Source organism: Prunus persica, chromosome G6, assembly GCF_000346465.2.
Source record: "Prunus persica cultivar Lovell chromosome G6, Prunus_persica_NCBIv2, whole genome shotgun sequence".
Lineage (NCBI taxonomy): Eukaryota > Viridiplantae > Streptophyta > Magnoliopsida > Rosales > Rosaceae > Prunus > Prunus persica.
The window spans coordinates 18,652,365-18,661,306 of record NC_034014.1 but is presented as its reverse complement, the minus strand read 5'-3'; the positions used below and the strand labels follow the sequence as shown (position 1 = coordinate 18,661,306).

The window sequence follows — 8,942 nt, the reverse complement described above, 5'->3', positions numbered from 1 at the left end:
TCATCGGCGCAGTCAAACAGTCAGGTCACTGCTTTGACAGCACAGGTGGCCACTCTTCAGAGCCAGATGTCGGTCATTCTGCAGTCCCTCGCACAGTTCGGCATTCCAGTCCCGCATTTTGATGCGCCGACCTCTGAGCCCGTCCATCCCGGGCATCCCCACCAGACCACTGCCCCGGTGAACGCCCCGTCCTCCGAGCCGCATACTGGCGACGACTCGGTTGATTTTGATTCATTATTTGATTAGTGTATTTATTTTATTTGTAATACATTTATTTTATTTTATAACAAAATTTTATTCTAATTTATTTTTATTGCAATTTCATTGTTTAATCAATAAAAAGAAACCAATTTTATTTAAAATAAAAAATATAAAAAAAAAAATTGTAATATTATTTTTGCGCGACGGAAAATATTTCGTCGCGCAAACCATCATGTAACAAAAAAAAAATAAAAAATCAAATTTTTTTTATCGCTTTTAATTCATGCGCGACGAACACATACGTCTCGCAAACACGTTTTGCGCGACGAAATTCTTCGTCGCGCAAAACATTTGGCGCGACGGCATAATTTTTCGTCGCGCAATTATATGTGCGACGAAAACTTTCTCATCGCGCGAATTGTTCTGCGACGAGCATATACGTTTCGCGAACACATTTTGCGCGACGAATAATATTTCGTCGCGCAATTCCCGTCGTCGTGCAAATATACGTGCGCCGCATACTTGATCGTCGCGCAAATACTTTTGCGACGAACAGTTGTTTCGTCTCCACACCGTTGGTGCAACGATGGTTTACCCGTCGCACACTTTTGCGCGACGAAGGGTTGTGCCTCGTCGCGCAAAGGCTTTCTTCACGATCTTCGCGCGACGGAATATGCGCGACGACCTTTTTGTCGCGCTGAAATTGGGGCGACGAAATGAGACTTTGAGCGACGTTTTGTTCTTCGTCGCGCAAAGTGTAAAATGCAGTAGTGGAAGAAGAGGCGACTTAGGGGCTATAATAGCGTTAGGGTGATGTTAGGGTTTCTTAACAATTAAATATTTTTTAAAATTTTCTCTGAATGATACTCTTAAATCCACTAGCAACATTAGGGTGTAGGGGGTTTAAAACCGCCTAACTCCAACTTCTAACATATTTAATCTTTTATGTTATTGTCGGTTTAGTTTGGTCGAACTGACGATTTGGAAAAATCAAGCCGAGAGTCAAATCGTTCTTCATCGGTTTGGTTTAGTTTGTGGACCGAAACTAAAAATGTAAGCAAAAACAATGAACCAATCAACAAAAATGTGGTTTCCAAGTCAACAAAAATGTGGAGTCCGCTTTGGCCATCTCATCACTTAACGGAATATTTGATGGTCATGTGGTACATTGCAACACAAAGTAAAGTATGGGTTTCATATTACTCAAAAAATTTCAAGTAGTATTGTGCACAGGTGGTATTTATGCAAAATTCCCTTTACAAATGATAGCTGTCTAAAATTAGGTCCCCCCCCCTAATACTAGAAATGGATGTATATTTTATATATAATATTATAATACAATGCATTTCTTTTTCAAAGTCAAGTTTCTCGCTTGTTTTAGACAGCTGAAACCAAGATTCATCGGTAGTTTCACCCAACTCTATGAGATGTTCATATCTCAGTACATCTGCAATCAGAAGAAGAGGAAGGATGTCACGATCCTATTTAGCACAAAGCAAAGTATATCGGTGAAATCCTTAAAGACTATTTGAGACGTTTCACGGAGGAAATATATACCCTTGATGAATGCGATTCTCATACTACTTCGCCGACATTTCATGAGGGGTAATACTCGGAGGAAGAACTTACCCAGTCAAAACATGCCACAACAACTATTGCGGTCCCAGAGCCTCCTCTACCAAGACAACAAGCAAAGACAAATAGATTTTCTTTGAGAGAAGGTTCTAGCAGTGGATCTAACAAAATTGACCCTTAACCAAATCATGGTGAATCTGGCCAAACTTTTTCACGAGGATAAGGGAGAAGGCATATTTTGAATACCGCCGGCAATCCACGAATCCTTAGAGAAGCAAGACAGAAACAAGATTTTTGCCCATCACAACGATTTCAGGCACATTACCAATGAGTGCCAAAGCCTTAGGTATAAGGTAGAAGCAATGCTGAGGGAAGGAATGTTATCCCAATACCGTGATGAGCCTGAGAGCAAGACAAATGAGGAAGATGGAACAAAAAAGATGATTGGAAACATTGCGACAAATAAAGAACTACTAGACATTAACATCATCCATGGTCGACCAAATCCTACTGAAGGAGAAGAAGCCCAGTCTCGGTCAGAAAAAAGGCAAGCAGAGAAGGCCAAAAGCCTATATGGGATCGCATCGGCCTCCAAATCCATCAAGGCCTTAGAAAAGGTCAAGGTCATCTCATTCACACAAAAAGACATGGAGGGAATTGAGTTTCCTGACAATGATGCATTGGTGGTGACCCTCCGCGTTGCCAACTTAAGAGTAAGAAGGGTGGTGATTGACTGAGGAAGTAGCGCAAACGTGTTATTTTGGAGCACTTTCAAAAGAAAGAAGTTGGATGAGAAGAAGATCCAACCGAACCCAACACTGATCTACACGTTGTGGGAACAAAAGCACAACCAATAGGGGATGCCACTCTACCAGTCATTGCTGCAGGTAAGACACTATCTGTTACTTTTGTGGTTATGGAAGCACCGAGTGTATATAATGCTATAATAGGAAGAAACTAGATTCACCAAACAAATGGCAAAGCATCGACACATTGCCAAGTGAAGAGGTGCATATTTGAAGACGGGAAAACCACTGTTGATATCAAGCGAATCAAGTGGAAACTAGAAAATGCTACAGCATAACAACAACTCTTAAGGCTGTGACTTTGCAACAAAGTAAGGATTTCTAACAATTATCGGAAGGCCCACTAGAGAGGAATATGAGGGCTCTTCAGAATTTCCAACGATCGAACCGCTCAAGGAGGAAGTTTTAGATCACTATGATCCCGATTAAACAATATTGGTAGGCTCTCTCCTGCAGAGATGACATAGTGAGACAACTGGTGAAGTTATTGAGAGAGAATTTAGATGTGTTTGCGTGGTCACATTTGGACATGCCGAGGATTGACCCAGAGGTGGCATGTCATCGGCTGAATGTCGATCTTAACTACCTACCATACTAGCAGAGGCAGAGGAGGTTCACACTTGAGCGGAACCAAATTATTAGCGATGAAGTGAACAGACTACTTGAGGTGGGATTCATTTGAGAAGTGTGGTGTTTGACCTGGTCTTGAATGCGATTATGGTAAGTAAAAAGGATGGGAGATGGTGTGTATGTGTAGACTACATCAACCTAAACAAGGCGTGCCCAAAAGATTGCTATCTGATACCAAAGATCGATCAGATGGTAGATGTTATGCTAGTTATGAGCTTATCTCATTCTTAGATGCTTACTCGGGGTATAACTAAATCCTAATGGCCATTGAAGACCAGGAAAAGACAACCTTTATCACCAAACGCTGCTTGTATTGTTACAGAGTGATGCCGTTTGGGTTGAAAAACGCAGGGTCGACATATCAAAGGCTAGTGAACAAAATGTTAAAATTCCAGATCGACAAAACAATGAAGGTCAATATCAATGACATGGTCGTTAAGAGCTAGGAAAGATCCCAGCATGCCAGACATCTGCAAGAAATTTTTGACATATTGAGAAAATATAGATTGTGGCTTAACCCAAAGAAGTGCGTGTTCGGTATTTCATCAGGACAATTCTTAGGGCAAATAGTGAACAAACAAGGCATCGAACCCAACCCATCGAAGGTGGCGGCATTGCAGAATATGCCTAATCCGAGGACAATGAGGGATGTGTAAGTTCTCACTAGACGAATAGCAGCCCTTAGCCGATTCATTTCAAGATCGTCTGAATATTTATTTATTTATTTTTCAAAATTAGTGTGGCATTGCATGGGAGTGGTCACTATAGGCTTGAATTGAAGGGTGGTGTGAATAACGTAAATCATTGTTATTTTTTTTATGAGTTTAAGTGGTTATTGGATACATTTATAAAAGTTTAAGAATTTAAATTCGTCAACATTAGCATTAGTCAAATTTGATTTGGTTTAGATTTTTTTCCTTACAGATTGGAGAGTGGCTAGATGTACAAGGAATAAGTTGAGGAGTTGAAATGTTAATTGATTATGTTGAATATGTTTAGGTATTGTTAAAGCCAAAGGTTGTGATATTTTGGAAACACGTGCTAGTAGATTGTTGTAGGACTATTGCAAAAAAAATTATATGTGGTGATTACTTTGGAGAATAATGTTAATAATTGAGGTAGCATTGTGCAATAACTAGACCATCCACAAAGATTTATGGAAAATTAAGGATAGTAGCATTGTTGGAATATATGGTGGTTTGAGATATCAAGGAAGTGTGTACCATTGTTGGACGATTCCGAGAGAGAGATATTAAATGAAGTTCACCGTTCTCAGTATATGGTACTTATAAGGAGCCTTAAGTTATTTAAGGACTTGAATAAATAATGTGTTATTAGATTAGGTTACGAGTGATTAAGTTGAAACGATTGATAGTTATTACATCGAAAGTGAATGATGATAATTGTGAGAATTGAATTAGAATGTTGAAATTAAAGTGTTGATATGTTTTGAATCTCATGGAGGTTTTTAATCAAATTTCTTGGACGTGTGATTTGGAAGGATGGAGGTTCAATGGATACTTCCAAATTGGAAGCAGTGATGAATTAAAGTTAGTCTACTATGGTGACCGAGATTCGTAGCTTCCTTGAATAGCTAAATTATAGTATATAGTAAGTTAGTCTATGAAATCTAATTATGGTGTTACTTAGTGTGGAGAATGAAAGAAAATTATGATAGATTTTGGGTATGATTTGGAGATTTTATTTTAGAATTATTACTAAGCATAGAAGGTTGTAGTTCTAGCTGAGTAAAATCAGTGTTAAATATGAAAAATTGTGTTGATGATTATTGAGTAAATATGTTATGTGAAACAATTAGGCTCTGAAGACGAGGTCTAATTAATACTTTTGGAGATGCATTTATGTAAATGGATGATTTTATGGTTGTAAGAATTATATAAATTGGAGGACGCCTATAATGAAATCATTAAGATAACTTGGATGCAATTAGAGAAAATGTTGTAAGTTTTGGTAATTAGTTACTTAGGAATATGATTTCATTTGGTTGATTAAATGACTTGAGTTTTTAATTCTGTGTGGGTGGTATTGTTATGATTCTTCATAAAAGATTGAAATTTTTTTTAGATTTGGGGAGATGATCCATAAACAAATATGCATGTGGAAAAGAAAATTCTTGAGATTAATAATGCTAAGTTGAATAGATATGAAAGGTTTTTAAGCTTTGTGGTAGAAGGAATGCTCACAAATTTCTTTTTAAGTGATTATGAAATGGGATTACAAGGTAACTTCGCAGGATCTAAGCATGGTTTTTAGAGATAGGGAAACAATTTAATGTGGATGCGGTAATCACATCATTTTGAAAACATTGGTGATCACTTATAAGATAATTTGTATCAAATATAAGAACATGTTGATGGTATTTATAGATTAAATAGGCTTTGAAATATGTACGATGATTTCCGATGATGAATGTTGAAAATAAAAATATGCGTGAATGTAATTAGTTCTTCTAGTTAAGTTGGACATGACTAAGTGCCTGTTTGGCATTGCTTATTTGGGGTGATAAGTGATTTTTTTAAAAATTTTGAGAAGCTCAACCCGTTTGGTAAACTGTGAGAAAATCATTTATTGTTAAAAATTGTTGTGAGAGAAAGCTATAAGGGAAAGCAACTAATGAGGTGCTTTCATTTTCTGATTATATAGGAATCAGTTTCGAAGAGGCGCTGGATTTAATGATTATGCGGCAATCATTTTCTGATTATGTGTAAAATCAATACTTACAACACTTTTAACAAAAATTTTACCAAACGCCAAACTGCTTTGTCTCACATCTGATTTCTCTCACAGCAAATCTGACATCGATTATTTTCACAGTGCAACAATGCCAAACTGGCTCTTAGAGTCCTTGACAGTATAAGGCTCTTGAAGATTAGTTGGTGCTAGGAATGAATTTGGAGCTTGCCAAGTATTATAGTGTACATTTTTGTGTCTTGAGATAGAGAGTAGGTTATATCTAAAATATAAGTTGTATGTTAAGTGATCGGATTAAAGAGATCATGTGATCGGATTAAAGAGATCATGATACATATGGAGGATTTTGGAGAAATAAAGATTAAGAGGAAAAGGAATACTTGTGGAATTGGGAGTTTGAAGTGAGAATCAGACAACCTAATTTGTACGCGGAGTATAGTACTTAAATTAGAGGACGAATTTTCTTTTAAGTTGGGTAGGATGTAATACCCCAAAAAATTAAAGGTGGACTTTTGTATTTAAGTGAAAAATAATATTATAGTGAAGAATGATTATGGGTATTTTATCAAGTGATTTTAGATTGAGACTATTGGATTAAGTGTGTAATTTCCAATTGGATAAAAATGCCCTTATGTAACATTTTGTGAATGTTTCAAAGGATATTTAAGAAATTGAAGTGAGGCCATTATGATTCTTAGGTAGGGCAATAGTAGTCGACTCAACGAATACGTAGAAAATATTTTCTAAATTTTGGGTCAAAATGACCAAAATACCGCTATGTGTGAAAATTACAAAAAATACGTTCGCAAAAAAGAAAAGAGGAAAAAAAGAAAAGAAAAAGAAAAGAAAAGAAAAAGAATCTAAAACGGGGTGGGCAGCAGCCCACTCTCCTCCCATTCTTTCCCCCTTCCCTCTATTCTTCAATTCACAATGGGTGAGTCACCTATTCTAAATTGATGACTCACCTAGCCTAAGATTCTTCAATCATGAATTTATTCTCTTCCTCCCCATTCATTGTATCATCAATCTCTTCCAAATTGAAGACTCACCTAGCCCAAGATTCTTCAATCATGAATTTATTCATTTCCTCCTCATTCATTGTATCATCACTCTCTTCCTCATTCACCTTACTTTCATCCTCATTCTTGTTTTGTTTCTCTTTAAAATCTAAAATTCGTCACTTCCTTGGAGCAGCCAAGAACTCAAATTTCGGAAGCTCAAATGAGAAAACTTCCTTCATTAAAGTTGTTCATTTATGTGATTCCTATAACATGCGCTAATTTCAGCTCAATCTGACTAGGACAGTCTTGGAAAGGTTGGTATGATCACAGTATGTTTACCGTTTCCTGACTTCACTGTAGTATTCTCGGTTTCAATATGTTTCTATGATTTCCTTTACTCAAATGACTTTGGTTCCTTCATCACAGTTGTTTAAAATTCAGTCTATTATAACATAGAAAAAATTTAGGTTGATCAGACTTCTATAGCCACTTTGGGAATGTTTAGAGTGGAACTTGTTTATAGTCTTCGACCCTAGTTCCTTCCGTCGGTTTCAGTCCAAAACACTCATTTCGAAAGCTCAAAACACTATGGTTCCTTCATGACAGTTACTCCAATTCTCCTATTTATAACATATCAAAAGTTTAGCAAAATGCAACCATTATAACTCTCTAAAAATTGGTATGAACAAAACTTGTTCATTGATTATATTGAATTTCTTGTTATAGATGTGCACTTTCTCTCAAATGGCTTGTTACTTGTCATTCCATTGATCAAATTAGCCATTATCATCTCAAGTGAATGATTCTTTGAAGGTATGAAGCTCATCTTCATATTGTTTTTTTGAGTAGTAGTTGTAAATCAAGTGTTGGTTAGAATGCCTCAATGACATATGTCTTTCAATGTGTGCTTCTGTGAAGTTCTAGATTATTTTGATGTTCTTTTGTTCCAATTTCATTTTGGGATTTTGTAACATCAAAATGGATATCTCAAGGGTTATTTCAAAGTTGGTTTTGTGCCATTTGAATTTAAATTGATTTTTTTGTGAAATTTCAAAGTAGAGACTATGCTGCTGGAACTGTTCTAATTCTACTACTTGCCTTGTTTTGAATACATGTTTGAAAACTTCATGAACTTGGATTTTCATAGGAAATGGTAAACATACTGTGATCGTACCAACTTTTCAGAGTCTGGGCAGGGCAGATTGAGCTGAATTTGGAGCATGTTATAGGAATCACGTAAATGAACAACTTTTATGAAGGAAGTTTTTTCATTTGAGCTTCCGAAATTTGAGTTCTTGGCTACTACAAGGAAGTGATGAATTTTGGATTTTTGAAGAGGAACAAAAGAAGAATGAGGATGAAAATAAGGTGAATGAGGAAGAGAGTGATGATACAATGAATGGGAAGAGAGAGAATAAATTCATGATTTAAGAATCTTAGGCTAGGTGAGTCATCAATTTAATATAGGTGACTCATCCCTTGTGAATTAAAGAATAAAGGGAAGTGGAAAAGAATGGGAGGAGAGTGGGCTGTTCCTTTTTCTTTTTCTTTTTGCCTACAAGGGTATTTTATTTTATTTTTGTAATTTTCACACATAAGGATATTTTGGTCATTTTGGCCCAAAATTCAGAAACAATTTCCTACGTGTGGATGTAATGCCCTGAAAGATTAAAAGTGGATTTTTGTATTTCAGTGAAATATTATAGTGAAGAATGATTATGGGTATTTTATCAAGTGATTTTGGAATGAGACTATTGGATTAAATGTGTAATTTCAAGTTGGATAAAAATTCCCTTACGTAATATTTTGTGAATATTTCAAAGGACATTTAAGAAATTGAAGTAAGAGCATTATGATTCTTAGGTATAGCGATCGACTCAGCAAACACTTAGGAAATCGTCTCTGAATTTTGGGTCAAAATGACCAAAATACCCTTACGTGTGAAAATTACACAAAAATACCTTTGTAGGCAAAACAAAAAAAAGGAAAAAAAGAAAAGAAAAAGGAACCCATTTTT

General features: G+C 36.2%; 1 long non-coding RNA gene across 1 annotated transcript; it reads left to right on the top strand.

Annotated features, from left to right (window-relative positions):
* On the top strand, positions 7,250 to 8,686 carry LOC109949855. Its single transcript, XR_002272161.1, has 2 exons — positions 7,250 to 7,738; positions 8,073 to 8,686. It is a non-coding gene; the product is annotated as an uncharacterized LOC109949855 (long non-coding RNA).